A 21,595-nucleotide genomic window follows, 5' to 3' on the forward strand; every position below is an offset into this window, starting at 1 on the left:
AAAAATATCCCAACAGCCTTACCATAAACATATTTTACAATATCAGAGTCAAATTTTATTACATCATTATGAGAATGTTCCATTGGGCCACATGATTGGCTGTTGAAACAGAGCCGGATGCTGATATTGTGGCACAAACATGCCATCACATTTCCCTAATAAAAGCTTTATTGTATCCCCATGCACATTAAAAACAACACTCACTGCATTAATACATTGTAATTTACTTTTTTGTTATAGAACAAATAACAAACCGGGTGCTAATGAGATCATATTTTCCATTATCCCAAAGCAACCTGCGAGTATATCCAGTCTTCTGAGGTTTCGCCTAAAAAATGAAGTCCCCTCATATGACCGTGCGCACTCGTCTAGAATGCTTTTACTTCTTACCCTACTGGTAGACATCACATCATGTTCTAAACATCTGTGTTTGTTTGAATGATACAGTTGCAACATTTATTACTTGATTTTCATGGTATTATACTTTTCTTCAAAAGGGCAAATACAAGGTCTTTTCGTTAAAATTGTCTTTTACTTTGATAGCATTTTCACGTCCCAATAAATATTGGTGTATTTGAGCTAACATACAGATACGATTACTTCTCATCATCACTTCTCCCTTTTGCTGCCGTCTGAGCAGTTTTAAGGTTTTAGTACAAAGTTCCAATCTGGCATGTATGAAGTGCCAGAAAGCACCAATTTCTTATAAGACATGGATGATCATGTCTAGAACCTCTTTTGATGTTGTTTCAAGGAAGCTGTGAAATGATTAAGGTTTTTTTTGTTTTTTTTTGTTTTTTTTTTTACTTTTATAAGTGAAATCGCTAACAAGGAAGGAGCATTGGAACTTGCTCGGTTTTATTCAGCTTCGCCTGAAGGCACTTATCACCCAGCTGGTTCACCAATGCAAACATTCTTGCACTATCAGAGTTCCTGGGTGTTTGTTTGGAACCAGGGTGATGGTGTTGGTGGTGGGCGGAAGGAGCAAAGTGCAGATTACGCTGAGGGAGAGAGATTTCAAAAAGCTGAGAAGAAAACTAGGAGTGCCCCCAGAGACCTGCTTATCCAGAGATAGGATGCTTCTCTATTGTAAACTTTAAACTGCGGTTATCTCAGGCCATTTTGGTTTGTGTGGGTGTCTCTTTTGCCCTCTGACTGTGGGGGCTGCGCTCGTGCATGATGGGGAGCCCAGGTTCTACGGGATAAGATGGGGAGAGCGTTTCTATATGTATGATCTCAAAGGTTGCTCTCCATAAAATCTCCTGGTGCTTCCATATGTGACTGTTAACTGTCTTCTTTTTCAACATCAGGCAGTTTAAGATTGTCTAGACTGCACACACACACACACACGTACACTGATCCCTGTTGGACACTTAGGTTTAGAGGCTCATGATGATGTTGAATGAGTTAAGTTTTACTTTCCAACAAGATGTAGCTACTGCCAAAGTCTATTAGATGTAGTCATTACAAAATTGTTTTGGATTTGAAATGTGATCATCTTTATGACACGATCTTGACAAGTACAGAAATCATGATTTCGACATATGAACTATACTCTAGCTTGCAAGTTTAGGAAATCTAGGTGTCACTTACATAATCTCAGAATAATCATGTGTGTCCCCAAAGCTTGAATTTTTAAGGTTAATCATAGTCCATTTGGGGAGTTCTATGTTCTTATGTTTGTGGGGGGGAGTATGTGAGACCACATTACTTGACCAGAAAAAACCCTATGGAACTTTTTTACCATTTATGAAATAGTACACATGCCCATATAGTTTACAAAGGAAGAAAATAACAATGATGATAATGAACAACATTCATTGAGCACGTATTGTGTGCCCAGTACTATCTGGAGGGGTTTGAATTTATTCACTCATGGATCTGCTACAAACCAACAGAAGGCCTCTGGGATAGTAACTGTTACCCCCATTTTGCAGATGATAAAACTGAGGCACAGAGAAGTTAAGTAACTTACTTGCCTGATGTCACAGAGCTAGGCAGCTGAGATTCAGACTTGAACAATCAGCCTCGTAAATTCTTGCTCTTACCTTCGATAAAACATTGGATTAAAGTGCTCGCTTGTAGACTGGCTTTGACATATTATGACTTTGGCATACAAGGATGAATTGGTGGTTTCAGGAGGTACAGAGTCTCTCATTCACGCCAGTTACTCTGACCCTGTGAATTTCCCATGACTCCCTATAATAATTTGGGAGCCTTGTCTGGAGGCTGGAGAATAGTGAAACGACTATAGGCTTGACCAGACTTAAGGTCTACCAAACAGAGAAAGGCATTTTGTCAGGCTGATAAATTAGTGTTTTAGACTACTAATTCATCCCTCCATTCGTCTATCAATCCATTCATCCATTCTTCTAATTTTTCTTGAGTTATATACCTTCTCTTATTTTTACCTATCCCTTCTGTGTGATAAAGGCACTAGACAATTTTGATTCTAGGCCCCACTCTCCTCCTATTTGAAATAAGCACATTTGAATTTTAATCACAATCCAGCCACTTGATGTTTCTTAGCCTTGAGCCTGCGAAAAGGTTATGTTAATAGCTGCCTTACTTTTTGGGGGGCAAGGAGAATTAGATGAGATAATATATATGCATCTGCATTCAGAACATAGTATTAGGTTCTAAGTCAATATTCTCCTTAAAAGGAAAACTAAACTCAAGTACCGTTGAATTAAAATAATAAATAATTAGGAAAAAATCTAAATGAATATATTCTATCTTTTCCTAAGTGTAAATGCAAAGTAAGAATTTCTGAAAACAGACATTTAATTACATTAACCTAAAATTTTCTGCGTGGTGAAAGAAATTAAATTGAAAAAACTCATAATCTGTAACCAGTCCTTAGAAATCAAGTAGATAGAAAAAAGATAAATACTGATAACTCTGAAAATTAATGCAAGTAGTCAATGGAAATATGAATTTTTTTTTCACTGACACTGGCAAAGAAATAAAAGTTATTTTTATTTGGAGAAGAAAATTAAAGTTTCACAGAGACTTTCTTGACATATGAAATTGGTAATTTTTTATTGGCCAAGGCAAAAAAAAAAATAGTAGTCGTATTCTTATTAGAGTGTAAATTTGCCTTTCTTTCAGAAGAGCATTTGGCTGTATTTATAGGAAGCCTTGAAAATGTGCATACATTTTACTCCATGATTTTTAGGGCAATTCTGAGGAACAAAACACAAAAGAAGCTCAATGATTCGTGGATGAGGGTTAACTGCCGCATTATTCAAAATGACAACATTTTGAAATGAATTAAGTGTGCAACGATAAGAGAATCATTAAATTAATTATAGTGAAACTGTAAGGAAGAAAATATATATTGTTATTTAAAGAATATTAGCTGCCATGGAAAATATCCAGGATGCAATATTAAATTTTAAAAGTATTCTAGAGAATGAATGCGATCGAGAGTGGTGTTCTAATTTTCTTACACGTTTGTAACTGGTAGGATTGTGTGTGCATGTGGGTGTGCGTATGCATGTGCATGTGCGTGCGCACATGTGTGTGTGTGTGTGTGGTGAATTCCCACCTGTTTTAGTTATTATGCTGTTGTGCTCAATGATTTCTATACATCTTTTTCTTTGATTGAATACTCCCATCCGCTGTGAATTGAATGCCTCATTAGAGATGAAGAAAGAAAACAAGGAAGGTGAGTAACTCACTCAATGCTATGGTCTGAATATCTGTGTCCCCTCCCCAGATTTACATGTCAGAATCCTAACCCCCAAAGGTGATGGCATTAGGAGGTGAGGACTTTGGGAGGTATTTAGGTCATGAGTGTGGATCCCTCAAGAATGAGATCAGTTCTCTTCTGAAAGAGATCGCACAGAGCTACCTGGCCCCTTACACCATATGTAGATATAGAAAGAAGTAGGCTCTCCAGAAGGTCCTTACATGCCCATACTGGAACCGTGATCTTATACTTCCAGCCTACAGAACTGGAAACAATATGTTTCTGCTGTTTATAAGCCACCCATTCTGTAGTATTTGTTGGAGCCTCCCAAACGGATTAGGATACTCAGAGTCCTATTTCTTAATGAATGGTGAGACCAGGATTTTAACATTTACATAGTTGACATAAAACTTCCGTTAGTAACCAGGATGGCTCAAATCTACGCTCCAATCAACTGCACTTTAGCAGCAAAGATCCCCTCAGCCCAGTTGATAACACTGGCTGTGCTGGTTTGAATTTTCCTTTTTATGTAATACCTGCGTGCCTCTTGCTTGTCTGTCTGTCTATGACAGGGAAGGATTAAAAAAACGTCCCTTAAGAGAAAGACAGATCTATGTTCAAGCCTTGACTTTCTCACTTCACAGTTCTGTGGTCTTGGGTAAGTTACTTATTTCACAAAATCGTTATGAAGACTAAGCTGCATATGCCTGCGAGGTACTAAGCTTTACAAGGATCTTGCAAATAATAAGTGCTCAATAAATGGTAGGAAATAGATGTGTATGTTTTTTGTCAAAAGTTCTTTAATGAACACTTTACTCTTCTACTCAGAAATAGGGCAATAAATATTACTGTCAAAAATGAAGTAAACCAATGACCTGATGTCCGTCTCCAAAAGTTGTTAAAAAAATAAAAAGAAAGAAAGAAAGAAAAGAAGTAAAGCCACCTTTGTCTGGATGCTGTATCCCAATTGTAGCTGCTAACCACAGGTGGGTATGGAAGCCAGAGGGAAACCAATTATGTGCAAATCCTTTGACTTAATGAAAAATAAAATTAAGCGGACTAATACCCAGCAGGTACTTAAACATCACCTAATATTATTAAAAAAAAAAACACACAAAAACCCGTGTTTCTTAAAGAGGAAAAACATCCCTGGAGAAACTAGAAAAAGAAGCCCCTGACCCAGGAAGAAATTTCCAATGTGTAGGACATTTTTTTCACAGCATGCCTGGAAATTACCAAGTGGTTGCTCCTGTAAACTCATTTGTCTGCAGGGGCAAAGCTTTACTCAGACCTCAAAACAAATGCTTTTGTCCAATGACTATTGGTACTTAAACTCAGGTCCTCTTCTGTAGGGCAGTGACAATTAGCCTTCATTGAAAAACTTTATTTTCTTCTTAATGTGCGAAGACACACATATTTTATCTGCATCCACTCATCTAATTTTTGCAATAACCCAGAGGGAAAATGTCACGATTTCTCCCGTTTTACAGATCTGTAGAGGTTACAGAGAGACCGTGAGTTTTCTATTCAAACGATGCTGTCAGAAGGAAATCCGTGTCATTTGCAAAGAAAAAATGTAGAGGCCAGGCAAATTCGGAGCTTCCCCTTTCTACTTCGAATAATCGCCCTTTTTGGGTGGTTGAGGTGCCTCTACTAACTGAAGAGAAAATCACCCCTTTAACCTCATTGTTGTATGTTTTAACCAAGGTAACCAGGCAGCACTGGGAGACACAGGACAGGGGAAGTCAGTCAGATTGGAAGGATCTAAGGAAGGGGAGCATGTGTCAAAATGTCATGGTGGGTTCGGCTGGAGTCTGGGATGAGGCCTTGGAAGAAAATTCTCCTCCTCCCCCCCTCGCCAGGCTTGACCTTAGCTGCCCAGGGATCGGCAACATCCTGGCCATTGGAGGTTAAGTGATTTCAAAACCAGCAAGTCCCATGGTTCCTCTGGGGGCTCTAAGTTGGGGTTCACTACATACCTCACCTCAGTCGCTTCTTGCTCATCTGTGTTTGATGACTGCTCTCCAGAACTTCCCTTTCATGGCATCCCAAGGCCATTCTCAGATGGAAAGTCACACACTGGCCACTTTGCAGTGGCTGGGAAGGTAACCCTATCGAGCCACTTCTGGAATGTTTTCCGCACCCCAGCAAAGTGGAAAGGAGGGCACTTGTGGGAATAAGCACCGGGTGTTATATGGAAACCAAGTTAACAATAAACTGTTTAAAAAAAAATAAAAAAGAGCAAAGTGGTTTGGCATGTTGTGTTTACCAGTTGCTGGCTCAAACACGTTCTCTAGCACTGTTACTGTCTTTACTCCCATTCCATCTCTGTCTACTTCTCTCTTGTGATCCTTCTCCTCCTTTCTCTGTCCCCCCACCCCGTGTCTCTGTCTCTGAATGTCTCTGTTCTGTGGTTCCACTCCCTGTGTTATGGGCGACACGGCACTGAGGATGAGGAGGGCTGGCCAGTATCCTTCTGGAAGCGATGGCATTTCTCACCAGACCGGTGGCTTGCAGTTTCGGAACTGTAACTATACGATACATACTGCTTTCAAAGGTTTCTGTGGAGCTTTTCATGTAAGATGTAGTTATTAACTCCCCTTCAATGTTTAAAGACCCAGCCAGTGGGAGTGAAACGTGGCCCCATCCTTGCCCGCTGAAGAGCTGATGAAATCGGCCTGATCTGTTATCTCTCAATGCTTTAAAGGTCTTGGACTGGGAGATTAGAACAAGGTTACAGTGACAATTTGTTTACACGCAGGGAGAGATTAAGATCTCGTTGAAAAGGAATAAAAATAACATCATCTTGAGCTGTCACAGCGTGAGCCCCATTGTAATCAACACTGGTCTGATTTCAGGGATAATTTAAGGCCAATTTATTATCTTAATTAAAAAAAAAAAAGGAGAGAGAATTCAATGTTTCAGATGCCAGTCAGATAGTTGGACGACGAAGCCCCTGGAGTTTCCACACACAAAATCGAACATTCCACAAGATTCCAGGTTGGCATCTCCTGGTGGATTAAAAAAAAAACCACACACATGCTCCCATACAACGCTTTTCCTTTTGGTTTACTTTATATTTTTTAAGTGCCAGCATCAATCACAGATTAAAAGGCAAAACAATAACTTGTGAGAGGTGGACCTTTTTCAAAGGTGTTCCCAGCCACCTTTTTGGTTTAAGTCTCTGGTGTTTAAGGTGACCGTCTCCTAACATAGTCCCCTCCCCCCCTTCCTTAATGAAATCCGCTAAAACGCTTTGCTTTTGGCAGGCCTCCTAAGGAATTGTTCCACTTCTGAATCAGCCCCCGAAACCAGGGACAGCGCCCCCGCCCCCGCTCCCCAGACGGGAGGCAGAGTGGGAAACCTGAACAGTGTGGTCTGCAATCACACCACCCACTGGCCGGGCCCTTTCAAAGTTGTCATGCCCAGCTCACTCCTGGCTTTCTCTACAAAAGCGACCACGAAGAGCGCCCAACGCCCAGAGTGAATTAGGCCACAAAGGGCCCTTTGAGAGCTCGAAAGGAAACTCCCCACTGGGAAGCCAGGTGGACAGCCAGTGTTCCCTTTCCATTACAAATGAGTTCAGGGACAGGGCCACCCCCAGGGGGACTCCCCGGCTCCACCAAAAGCCAACCCCAACCGGCCCACTCATTTGAAAACCAAACATGTTTCCTTCTGCTCCCCCCCCTCCCCTGTTTACAAACACGTTTACAAGCACTTGATAGGTGACCTTATTTACTTAGTAACCTGTGGATTCATTTATCTTGAAATTAGTAGGTAATGAAGTGGAAAACCTCAACAGCCCTCCCACTAATTAACATGATAATAAGATTGTTTTGCTACAGAGGTACAATTAGCATGTATGAGAGAAAGGGGGAGAAAGATCAATAAAATGTCTGAAGGGTACTGCTCCCAGGTCTTCAGAAGAGAACAAAGGAAGGAAAACCCACAGATTTTAAGATTCCGTCCATTTCAACATGTCTAACTGGAAGACTGGACCCTCCAGAAATGATCTGAGGCCTCCTGGTAAAAGGGGGTGGGGGGACGATTGAAAGGAATTAATTTTAAGCACGTTTTTGTTTTTGTTTTTGTTTTTTTAATTTTTGGTGCAAAGTGCTTTGAAAAGAAAAGGGAAAAATTGTGGAAAGTTTCAGACGCTGATCTTGAATACACTTTGATGGGGGCTGCTGGGAGGTGGGGGGGCCGGTGGAGAATGTGAGCGGATAATTACACTCATAAAAATGGTTCCATTTGCTCCTTTTTCTACTCCCAAAAGTCAAATGGCTTAGATATAAAACTTAGAAGAGATTCCTCTTGCACATCCAGTGTCCACATACATTTTCATGAGGTGCTTTAACACACAGAATGCACAGCTCAAATGTTTATTTATTCCACAGACCGAGGTGTGGAGAGTAAATAAATATGACTTTAAAAATTGCCTCAATATGTATTTACCCAGTAGACTCATTTCTTGGGTAAATTACATGGATTTGGTAACCTTCCATGACATTTTCCCTTGATTTTAAACATACACAAACAAAGAATTTAAATGTCCGAAGTGTCTAAATAACCTAATTGAACTCATGACACAAACCAGGAAGAGTGGAAGACTGGGTTGTGGAAGAAACATGCTAAGGTTGTTTGAGGGATAAAATGAGGAGAACTTTTAGAAGATCAACAGCAACCCACGCTGGCTGATCATCACCAGCACTTGATAGGAGACTCTTTTTTACCTAAAATGTTCTTCGTGAATATAAAAATGATATTTATTACATTTCACCATCCATGCCCCTCTGTCCTCTCTCAGAAATGGTCCCCCTCCAAAACTTCCACAAGATATTGCCCGCAAGGCCAATGCTTTCATTTGCACCAACCACCGGGTCTTCCATTTCATTTTGACAATCATAATTCTAAGATCCCGTCATTGTCCATTCTCATCAAAGCTGGAGGGTCTGAGCATATCGAGAAAGAGTTTTTATCGCCGACAAAGACAGGGCCTCACCACATTTTCAGATGGGGACTCTCAGAACCAATCAGAAGAGGGATGGTCCTTGGTGGATTTTTCAACCCAACCAAGTTAGTAATTTTTTCATTTTGAAATCATTTAAAATGATGGAAAGCTATTTTTCCTTATGCCATTCAAAGAGACCTTTGGAGCCAAGTAGCTCGGTGATTCCTTTCCTTTCCTTCCTTTCCCTTTCCTTCCCTTTCTTTCCCTTCCCTTCCCTTCCCTTCCCTTCCCTTCCCTTCCCTTCCCTTCCCTTCCCTTCCCTTCCCTTTTCAACAACTACAACTTTTGAAAAACTTGTCATCAACACCTCTATGCTATGTCTTGATTTTAATTTTAGGTAGATTATCATTTCTTTAGAGTAACATATTTAGAGAAGGTGGGGAGAACCCATTCTCATTTCTGAGAGGCATTTGCATGATGGCTTTATTTTTTATTTTTTTAACTTTTTCTTTTAAGCTTATTTATTTATTTTAAGAGAGAGAGAGGGAGAGAGAGAGAGAGAGAGACAGCAAGTGAGCATTAGCAGGGAAGGACAGAAAGAGGGAGAGACAGAGAATCCCAAGCAGACTCTGAGCTGTCAGCACCAAGCCCAAAAAGGAGCTCAAATGTAGAAACTGAGATACGACCTGAGCCAAAATCAAGAGTTGGATGCTTAACAGACTGAGCCAACCAGGAGTCTCTTGCATGGTTTTTTAAATGGTCTTGGATTTGATTAGGAAAATCAATGTCTCTTGTATTGGGGGGTGGTGAGAGTCAGGAGGAGGAAAGAAGAACATTATTTGAAAAAAGCGTGAAGCTGCCACCCCAGCGGCCACCCTATTAGACATTACAGTCCTGGAAAGCTGGCTGAGATCTGTCTGTGTTTTGGTATGTTCCCAAGGAGAGCTTTGAACAACGGACCCAGGAAGAAGGAAAAGGGAATGAGCTGTGTACTGTGCATCTACTTGTTTCTGCCATTGCAGACAGGTTTGGTGAAGAACCAATGTAAGAGTCACCATGTTGATTGTCTACTACTTAAGTGCCAAAAAAAAAAAAAAAAAAAAAATCAAAGTTTTCTAAATATCCACATGGACACCAGCACAAGTTCTTGACTTTTTTGGATGTGTTTTTTACTCATATGACATCTTACCTTTGACATACCAGGTTGAAGACTGTGGGAATTCTTACAATGACAAATCAAGAAGGCCATGAAGAGACACATGCTAAAAGGATTCCCAACCTTTTGGGAGTTTGACACCCCATTTCTTTCTACATTCCATAGCATTATCACCCAACCAAATGGGTCCATATAGGGTACATACTAATTCTAAAACCCAAGACAGTTTACTTAAAAAAAATTATTTGAGAATAATTTTGAGGATTTCTCAATATCTTTGAAGATCATTTGAGACACACTAGGGTGTCATTCAACATCGCTTGGGTACAGCTGTCCTAGAAAAAAAAAAAAGAATCTTTAATAACTGGAGCCAATTCCTCCTAGGAAGAATTCCCTTTGGGTTCTATAGTTTAGCTTCACATCCAAATTCCTCATCTGTGAACAGTTAAAACGATATGATTCAGCCCAGGAGAGTTAGAACTTGAATTCATTTCAAAGAAATGTACAGCTTAGAGTAGTGAAAGCTATCCCACATTTGTACTAGGTAAATATCCCAGGAATAAAACAATAGTCTCCATTTTTTTAGGTGTAACACACACACCCTAATCTTCATAATCACAACATAAAATCAAGGTTAATGTCTCCCTCTTGCAGATGGCAAAACCAAGGCTTAGAGAGCCATGTAACCATCTCAAGGTCAAAGAGCTAGTAGGAAGAGAGCTGGGATTTGAACTCAAATTCTTCTGATTCTAGCACAAGCTCATACCAATGTCTGTCTTGGAGGCCGTCCCTAGAGCCAGTGTTGAAATTGCTTAGGAGGTCCCGAAGTCTGTCTCCAGAAAGCATCTATTCTTGGAGGACACACTTTAGCGGCAGATTTTTGTTAATAATGTTTAAAACCATGACCTGCTGCGAGGTGCGAACCATTTCCTCCCCTGGCTAAGACTTCTCTTACGGGCCATACGTCAGGGTTCTCATAATTTAACAGTGAGTTTCCTTCACTGGGTTTTAATGACTTTGTAAAATAAATACCTAAGATTGTTCCTAGAAAAATAAAATAAATTGTTTCACTGGGAGAATATGAGAGATATAAATTTAACTGAATATGATTCCCTCACTCCTTGTTAAGGTGAACATGTGATTAGAAATTTTTAGAAGGGCTCCAATGAGCGGATGAGTGGGTTGTAATGAGTAGCCTTTTTGGCCTAGATTTGTATCTTTCCTGAGAATAGTGGTAATTTTAGAGATTCTTCCCCAACTTTTTTTTCCTTTGCATATCCACTGTACAATTGGGATCTTGTCTCAAGGTGTGAAGCCCTTGCAAAGTTATAAAATCCTGCTGCCTGCTTCGCGTTGTTGGAACGTACCTGACGTGAACAAGAACGAATGCACCGACAGCTCACGAGATTACAGTTGCCTCTCTTGTCGCTCGGCCATGTAAGCTTGGGCCATTTTGGCCTTACTCTGCTGTTTGGACAGCCCTGTGGAGGTGCAGGCTGCTGAGGATTGTATTTCATCCACACATTTTCCCCAGCAAGGTTCTTTGCCATTTGAAAGGCAAGCAGGGTGGCCCAGGTCTCACATTTCTCCAGCGGGGCTCTACCTTTCTCCCAGGAGCTTTGGGCTTGGATGTGTGGGGCCAGCAGCACACTTTGGGCTGCACAGGCCCAGGGAAGGTGGGGTTTGGAGGCCATCACTGCTGTCTGGTAAGGATGGAACCCCAGTCCTGGCTACGACCTAGCTCCAATGAGAAGGGGCTCAGAGGAAGGGTTGACAGGGGTGGGAGCAGCTGGAGAAGGTGTGATCTTCCAGTCTCAAGGAGGAGCACAGTGTTGGGTTTCTATCATCTTAGAGTTCAGGGAGATTTTAGAGGAGAAGCTTCCAGAAGCTTCTGTGGATCAAGGTGTTCATGCATTCATGCTCTACATCCTGGTAGGTGACTGCAGGCACTGCTCACACTTCCCATTTGCACATTCACAAACACAGGCAAAGGGGCCCATGGGATGCCTGTCTAGTGACCTATCAGCATCCTAAGACCGGCCACCATGGGGTGGCCATGATACAGCTCTGGACTCTTTGCCAGCCTTTTTGAAAGAGAACACCTACTCTTATATTCCGTAGTTGGGTGAATGATGGTAGGCTATTATCTCAAATGAAGCATTAGTGGTTTTTATTGGGTTATTTTCAAGTGAGCATGCTCCACAAAGTCTGCTCTGTATGTCTAGCACTCACATGCCCATTAGCTGTGTGTGTCTTCTGTTCTGAATGATGACTATGGCACAGGGAGGGGACAGGGCACGGGATTTGAAGTTGGACTTCTTCCCAAGTTTTGTCCTCACTGAGCCTCTAAGTCGTCCTCAACAGAATGTGGATGAGGGTTTTCTTGAGGGTTTTTAGGAGAACCTGACAAGTGTATGTCATAATCCAGGCACGTTGGGGTCCTCCAGCAAGAGCCAGCTTCTGTCTTCCTTGTCACACATGCTTTTGAAACAGAATTGTCCATGGAGAGCACCTGGAAGGGTGATAAAGCCAAAGGAAGAATAAACATGGACATGCATAGGGCTCCCAGCTGGCTCAGTTGGTTGAGTGTACAACTTCGGCTCAGGTCACGATCTCATGGTTTGTGAGTTTGAGGCCCGTGTTGGGCTCTGTGCTGACAGCTCAGAGCCCGGAGCCTGCTTTGGATTCTGTGTCTCATTCTCTCTTTCTGTGCTCTTTCTCTGTCTCTCAAAAAAGTAAATAAATGTAAAAAAAATTTTTTAATGGACCTGCATACCCTTAGAGACCCATTTAGAGAAGAGAGAATACAGCTCCTTAACATTCATGCAGAATGGAAAGTCCTTGATGTGTGCTTAGGACTTTGTCAAAGGAGGAGTTTCAGCCTCCTTGCTGCTGTCACAAGTCACAGGATGTTCTAGAGCTATGGTTGCTCCTTCTGCAACACCCCCATTAACAACCGAATAAAGGATTAGTCTCCAATAACTCCATCTTGAGGCATGACTCTGCCACAAGTCATGCATTCATTCAGTCATTCATTCGGGCGCCGTGCTGGGCCGTGGGAACATGATGGCCTGCAAGACAGGATGCCTGCACTGGGTGGGAGAGATGGGAAGGGATGAGATGTAAAACAAAGAAAATAAACAGTGTTCTTGGATTCTGTTGGCAGCTGAGAACAAAACCTGCCTAAAGGATAATTCGGTGGCTGGAAGAGGGGAGAAAAAAACTGACTGCAGAGGATGGGGCCAAATGAGGCTCTTCTGTGGAGAGGGCATTGAAGTCATCAGCTGGAGGATGTAAAGGTCCCAGCAGATTGTGTGAGGGGAAAGAACATTCCAGATGGAGGGAACAGCAACAGTAAAGGCCCTGAGGAGGAGACGAGCTTGCTGCTTCTTAGGAACAGAAAGAGGAACAGCAGGGCTTGAGTTGAGAGCCGAGTTGGTTTTTGTGGGTTGCTGTTCCAGCTGAGCAAATAAACCAGACGGAGCACACATTTCCCCTTCCTTGTTCTGGGTGGTGAGTTAGACTTAGAAAAACATGGGCATGTCTGGCTCCTCGTTTTATGTTTCATCTCCACACAAGCTTTTGTTCTGAAAGTTGTCCTTTCTACAATTTTTTAAAATTAAAAGAATTTAAAAGAATTTATTTTAATGTTTATTTATTTTTGAGAGAGAGAGAGAGAGAGAGAGAGAGAGAGAGCAAGCATGGGGAGGAGCAGAGAGAGAAAGAAATAGGGAGACACAGAATCTGAAACAGGCTCTAGGCTCTGAGCTGTCAGCACAGAGCCAGACTCAGGGCTTGAACCCATGAACTGTGAGATCATGACCTAAGTCGAAGTCAGATGCTTAACTGACTGAGCCATCCAGGCATGTCTACAATTTTTTAAAATGAATTTGTTATAAGGATAGTGACCACAGATGCTGCATGTTGTATAAGGAGTTTGAATTGGTGAGAATGGGTTAGTCTGAAGGCAAACTGGCCTGGATGTGAACACCGACATAGCCACTTACTAGATATGTGGTCTTAGTTAAGGTATTAAATTTCTCCATACCTCCATTTCTTCTTGAAAACAGATTCAAGACTTAAATACTAAGGTGAAGATTTCAGTGCCTTCAAGCATCTACTGGTTTGGAAGGACTAAGCACACTGTTCAAGTCTAGGTGACAATACCACCATATTGAAGACCCTCCCTGCAAATATCTGCAGCCCACTGGAATGATCACTCAGTGAAATCTGTGTCTAATGGGATTGTGAGGAAAGCACTTACTCAAAGAAGAGGAAAAGTGAAAGTAAGACAAAACAGAGCCATTGACTGCAAAACTGCCTGAAATGGATGGAACTTTCCACCCAAGGATACGGCCTTACCACCAGCCTCAATTTCTCAGGTGGGGGCCATAGTAAGAGTTGTGTCCATGCTTTGACAGGCATTAATTTCAAAATGGATTACCCAATTTTCCTCTGAAATATGTGACCACGGGTGCTGATCCACTTACTTGTTTCAAAGTATAGGTAATGCTTCGGACATGTCTTCTCTTGAGTTTTAATTGTCTTCAGATAGAAACGATGATGTGACAGGAAGGAGTTACTAAGCATGTGATGATGCCACCCTTTTAGCCGAAGGTATTCTGAGCTCTTGGAAAAACCATCCATCTCAGGAGATGGAAGAAGTAATTGGAAAGAGGAATACAATCAGAAGGATCATGGTTCATGTTTATGGACCATGTTTTCTGCAGATTGACGCCTCTGTATATCTCTTGAGGATGCTTGACTTACGACAGGGGGCAAACTCCCTTTATACACATGTAAAACTACACAAAATTCTCTGAATTACAGCTACACACTTTGAACTGTGCTTTTTCTCTCCCCCTCTCTGACTGCATGTCTAAGTATGGATCCCACACATGGGGCAGGCTTCATCTTTTAAATGCTGTGTATTTAGAAGAAAGGTAAATGGAGGCTCACATCGGTCTGTGTGCATAAGCAACACCTAATCCACCACTCTTCTTATAAGAGGGAAGCAGGTTCCTCTACAAGTCATTCCTCTTCCTCTTCGATTTGATAAACCTTGGCTCTTTTGTCAGGTCAGATCATCTCTAACTGGCTCGTGACTAAAAAAGCCCTACAAATGGATTTTCAGTCACCAATCCACGAAGCCGGTTGACAGAGCTCCACGAAATCCTTCTGGAGGGAGGCAGGCTTTTAACTTGATTGATGAAATTATATCTAAATCTAGTAGATTTGGGACTTCAAAGGCATTTTTCCCTACTTAGGGCATCCCGGATGAAGGGAGTTTGCTGTTTGTACCGAACTCACAGGCTCAAGTGGTTCGCAAATTGACCCCTTTGTAATAGGTTAAAGGTTTCTTGCTAGATAACGGGGGTTCATTTTGATTAATTATGTCAGGGAATTAATGTATGATTACTAACTTTTAGCAGATCCTGCTCCTTCTGACCCCGAGCTGCTCGTTTGTGTGGCTGGTTGTAATTTTCGACCGATCGGTTAGGAGGGGTCACTGTGTGGTCAGCATATTTTAAACAAAGGGAGAAAAAGAGAAGCAGAGACTTCCAAATGGATTGGACAATGCAGTTCAAGGCCTTGACAGAGGAGAGCTGCTCAGTGTTTTAACAGTAAGCTTTTATATATTTACTCTTGCTAATAAAAGATGGCTCACCAGAGTGGAGAGTAACCTCGGATGATTTGGAGAATAATTTAACAGCTAAATGTTAGCCCATAAATTTCACTTCAAACTGGTTCCAACGGCCCAGGACCTTGTTAAAGATTAAAAATGGCAAAGTGTTGAGTTTCAACTTTTGATAGGTCAAGAGAATCAGAATGAAGGAAAGTAGTTAACAATGAGGTTTTCTAGTAGCTGGTGTATAGTTGAAATAGTTATTCTCAGATTAAATGCTAGATACTTCGAAGAGGGGTAATGGAGAATCAGCCCACGATACCTCACATCAAATGAATTTTATACCGTTTGGTCACCATCACTTATGTGATGCGGCTTCTCCTAATTGGAATGATTATGTTCTTTGATGTGAACTGAGAATTTCAGGGCTCATGTTCAACTCCAAACGATCAGTTCAAAATGGCCAATGACCTCTGAGATGAGACTAGTTCCCTCCTCCCGCCGCCCACCCCTGGCATTTGTGTCTCTCCGAAAGCATATTTTTCCAATAGAATCAGGTCCTCAGGATTTTGAGAAAGATGATAGGGACTTGTTCTAAGGATGAGACCTCTCCTTTCCTCTACTTGGCATTCAACGTTGTAGGATTCTCTCAACAAAATGCTAGGGACGTTATGTTGTCGATTGTTTTCCAACTGTGACCTGTGGAAACATAATTATTTGGCTCAGAGGGAAAAAAAAAAAAAAAAAGGCAGACCAAGGAGAAAGGGGAGACCTTTATAGGAAAAGCAGGGGTGCCCAGGGTGGTATTATCAAGAAAACGCGGGAAGCATAATTACAAAAAAAGGCTGGGCACAGCATTAGGATGAAGAAGGAGGACCAAGCTGCTTGGTTTGGGAACAAACGCTGTATATTAAAGGACCTAAAAGCAGAGATGTAAAAAAAAAAAAAAATTAGAAAAAAAGAGAAATCATTACAAATGGAAGGTGTTACTTAGATACTGTATTAAACTTTTGAACATTATCAAACACCCTTTCTGTAAGGTTATTCAGAAATAAATTGTGCTTTAGCGTTCAGATTTAGTTAGCTCTGTTCAGAAGGGTATTGGGAAGGCCCTGGGAATGCTTACAATTGCTGATCACCCATAGTCTTTATGGACAACATAATCACAATTACTGTATTTCAAACAGGGCCCTTTCAAAAATTAGAGGTGTTGATGACTTTAATGGGGACACAGACCATTTGTCTGTTCCATTATTGCAATTACTGTCTGGCTTGGTATCTTCTCCCTGACAGTGGCTAATGCTGTATACTTCAAAGGAAGATATAAACCCCCAATAATGCACGTATGGTCCAGTTCACATCTAGTCCTGCAACTTCCCACTCTCTTTCCTCCCATCCCTGATGCAGGCACATGTGCACCATTCTGAGCATGGAGTTCTAATGAGGAAGGGTGAGCGTGTACTTGTGTTCCAGGGAAGGAAATAGATAGCAGCCCAGAGACGGAAGGAAGAGGCCATAGGAGCAAGGGCTGGAGGGATGGAGGAACGTAGAAAGAGCACCTCACCTAGTTTTGTTGCTAACACAGAGCTGTCCTCGTATCATGTAGAGATCTAGGAAAAAACATTTCTTGGATACACCTTGTAGTATTTTTTTAGAGGTTTTGAAACACAGATCTGTTTAAATAACTCTTTCCCTTAAATCTCTCACTTTCCCATTCTCCTTGCTGTACACAGAGTTGGAAATGCTGATCACCTCTATTATATGATATATATCTGTATCTCCAAATATCTTCACATTTGATATACACATAGGTATAGATATATGTAGATATATATGTATCTCATAAATATTCTAAATGTATATACGATATATATAAATACATAAATCTAGCTCCTAAGTGTTTTCAAATCTCCAAATGGTTTTCTTCTTGAGCCTCAGATCACATGGCTTTGAACTAAGTTGACTTCGATTGTACTGTAAAAGCTATAATGGTTTTAATTCTATATCAGTTTTAAGCAATGAGACTTAGCACGAACTAGTTTACTCACACATGATAAAAAAGATAGTGTTATCTAAGATAAGGACTCTGTAAGAACAATTGTCTCTAAAACTTTGTGCCCATTTTCATTCTGGTTTTCTGGAGAAGCTAAGTGCTCACTCACAAGTACAGACTTTCCAGAGCTATGCCTACTCTAACCCTTTCTTTTCCCAGATCAGTCCCGTTACTGCTGGACTTTAACATAAAGTTGCTTCTGCCACATTTGAGGTCCCCATGCAACAGGTTCACAGTGAAAATCCACAGTGGAACAGGAAGGAAAAAATATTTAAAAAGAAAGAGAATGAATAATGAGCATAAAAGATTTAAAATGCTTTTTTAGCCAGGTCAAGTGGTTTCATCATTGTGAAATTAACTAAAGCAAGCAATTTAATGTTGATGTCTGTGTCAACAGGGTGAGCTGAAGTCCATTCATGTTCCCTCCGATGAACAAGCCAATGCACGTATTTAGATTTTGTTTAATGTCTCCATCCGTTAGCCCTCAAGTTGAGATTTATATTACACTGTACCCTGGGTTAACCTAAAGAAGGATCCAGTTAGATACGGGAGCGATATGGTGTAACTCATCATCTCAGTCTGCATTGGCCTGAGGGGGCTCTTGGAAGTGGGGTTTTCTGTTTTAAAAGTGGTTAAGTCCCAGGAAAACCAGATCAAATCTAGTCACCCTAGATGGAAAGGTGAGTGACTTTTCAGGAGCCAATTCCTTTTTTCCCCCAAAATTTATTTAAATTCTAGTTAGTGAACCTATCATGTAATATTGTTGTATTGGTGTCAGAAGCAGAATTTAGTGATTCATCCCTTACCTATAACAAATGCGCAATGTTCATCACAAATGCTCTCCTTAATACCTATGGCCCATCCTGCCTATCCCCCGCCCCCACTATCAACCCTCAGTTTGTTCTCTATCTTTAAGAGTCTCCTTTGATTTGTTTCCCTCTGTCTCTCTTTTCCAGTCTTATATATTCATGTGCTACATTTCTTAAACTCCACAGATGAGTGAAATCATATGGTATTTGTTTTTCTCTGACTTATTTCACTTAGCAAGATATACTCTAGCTCCATCCACATCATTGCAAATGGCAAGATTTCATTCTTTTTGACAGGTGAGTAATATTCCATTGCATGTATATACCACATCTTCCTTACCCATTCCTCAGTCATGGATATTTGGGCTTCTTCCATAGTTTGGTTATTGTGGATAATGTTGCTATAAACATCAAGGTGCATGTACCCCTTTGAATCTGTAGTTTTGTATACTTTGGGTAAATGCCTGGTAGTACAATTGTTGGGTCACAGGGTGGTTCTATTTTTAACTTTTGAGGAACTTCCTCTGTTCTCCAGAGGGGCTGCACCAATTTGCATTCCCACCAACAGTGTAGGAAGGTTCCTGCAGGCGCCAATTCCTAACGCTATGGAAGTTGGGTCCTTACCCTGGAAGACCTGATTAGGTCTGAAAGGATTGCCATAGATTAGATATATTCTATACTCTACCTTCGAAGTAGTTTCCAAAAATTAAAGACAGTATGGAACCAGACATGTCACAATTAATGGTCATTTGCTCTGCTGCTCCACCAACCTATGGTTGGGCAAACAAAAATAATCTGCATATTAATTGAACTACTTTGTTTTCTTAAACCCAAGATTGCTCAATAAACTGTAATCATTCTCACACCCAAAATTAAACTATGTATCACATGTTCTTAACCATTTGCAAGCCTACCCTTCAGCTTGGCTTTTCAGATGGTATTTATCTTTTAGAACAGTCACAAATAAGGTGACCTTTTAAAACATAAAGTACGATACAGGTCTGCAATGAAATTTAAAAGAGACTTTTCAATATCCAATATTTTGGATTTTTTTTTTAAGTTCAGAGGTGACTTTCAACAGAACTTCAAAACCAAATTGGAGTACAATGACCATAGAACTGTTCTTTTTCATCATGAGCAAAATCTATCACACATGTTCTTTCAAGTAAAGTTTATTAGAAAGAAACAGCTACTAGAGAACCACATGTTAACTCTGACTTGGCAAGGTCAGGCCAGGGCAATAAACCCTTGAACCTTACAAATATGCAAAGCTGACATAAATAACAAATTAAACCCAGCCAGGTATAACACTTTGGCCAGTTGGATGTGAGGCAGATACCAATTCCCGGGAACAAGAGCCTGTTGATTTGTCAGGAAAACCTGGTCTTACCCTCTTTGTTCACTGCCCATTAGTTTTGCATCTGGGGGTCACTCTGCTCCTTCCTGCTGAGGTAAAACCTAATAAAAATGATTCTTCTGTGTATTGAGCCAGCAGCTACATGTTACAGCTCATGGGTTGTTGGTGTGGTACATTGGACTAATAATGGAGCATGTTTTTATGAAGGAGCTGAGGGTCTTGGGTGGGACTGGCATGGTGATTTGGAATTTTAAAATCATTTCTAAATGATGGAGTCTGGGATGTTCTCCAGGAAGAAAGCAAGCTCTGTGGGAACTACAGAATCAACACCACAGGTGAAGGGGATGACAGTTTATTTAATCCAGTCTAGAAATGGGAATAAGCAGCTGTGAAAAAGAAAGCAAACCCCCCAAAACAAACAAACAAACAAACAAACAAAAAACCCAAACAAACAAAAAACACCACCATATATTTTGTGTTTAGAAAAAGACATCTTTGTCTATTTTGCACTATAAAGGTTATTAAAGGCATTCAGGGGGGCGCCTGGGTGGCTTAGTCGGTTAGGCGTCCGACTTTCGCTCAGGTCATGATCTCGCGGTTCGTGGGTTCGGGCCCTGCGTCGGGCTCTGTGCTGACTGCCAGCTCAGAGCCTGGAGCCTGTTTCAGAGTCTGTGACTCCCTCTCTCTCTGACCCTCCCCTGCTCACGCTGTCTCTCTCTCTCTCTCTCCTAGAAATAAATAAAAACATTAAAAAAAAAAAATAAAGGCATTCAGAAATTAACGAACTGGAAGAAGGAAAGAGGCACTCTTGAATATTGTCTATAATTTACACGAGAAGGTATCATGGTGTGACAGCCACTGGTGTGACAGAGAGACACATTTTTGTTCATTGAACACATACTTTTGCTTACCGAGCAGCATAGGCATTTCTGAGATCCTTATTATGCTCCAATGTTAAGTTATCCTTTCACTGATCTTCTTAAGGAACTTAAGTTTTGACAGAGCTAATCTATAATGTATTTAATTAAGCAAACACAGCCTGTCAAGCTCAATGAGTGGAATTCAGGGCTTTTAGATTATCTTTCAGGTTTCTTCTTTTTTCCACAGGGTGTGACTCTATTCCCTATAACCACGGTTGGTGATATACCAGGGCCTGTCAGTGTGAAACAGCCCTTTTGAATAATACAGTTTAGGGAGAAAAATGTTCTTTGGTAGCCATATTAGAAATGGCCCTTGATAGTGATTCTCTTGTGTCTTTGACAGCAGAGAACCATATATGGATGACATTGGACTCTTTCTTGGCAGAGAAACCATGTGACTGTATGTTGGATTCAGTTTGCATGTCAGTATCCTGTAGCATTTTTGAGTTTTGAATTTTGAGAATTTCCTGTGGAATAGGAAATGGGTTTTAGGTCCCTGATGACATTCTTACATTTGAATCTTTACAATTTAGATTTGATATATTTTATTTAATTTCTAGTTTGTTAAATAGGGGTAATAATCTCTTGGCCCTTTTAAAAATGTTTATTCATTTATTTTGAGAGAGAGAGAGAGAACACAAGCAGAGGAGGGTCAGAGAAGGAGAGAATCCCAAGCAGGCTCCATGTTCAGTGAGGAACCCGATGTGGGCCTCCACCCCACAAATTGTGAGATCATGATCTGAGCTGAAATCAAAAGTCAATCACTCAACCACTCAGGCGCCCCACTTTTTACCATTGGGATGCAAATTTACGCAATACCATGACTACCTAAACAAAATCTCATCCAATACCTAAAAGAAATTCTGAAACAGATTTGTCCTAAAACACAGAGGCCTGCAGATCTCATTGTGGAAACTCGGACGATAGATGGATTGAGTATTTTCTCTGTTGTGCCAACACAGTTGTAACGAGATGGTGCAGTCACTCTTTCTGACTTAGGAGGGAGAAAAAAGAAGTGTTTTTTTTGTT

The sequence above is a fragment of the Hyaena hyaena genome, unplaced genomic scaffold, assembly GCF_003009895.1.
Source record: "Hyaena hyaena isolate Hyena2069 unplaced genomic scaffold, ASM300989v1 scaffold_307, whole genome shotgun sequence".
Taxonomy (NCBI): domain Eukaryota; kingdom Metazoa; phylum Chordata; class Mammalia; order Carnivora; family Hyaenidae; genus Hyaena; species Hyaena hyaena.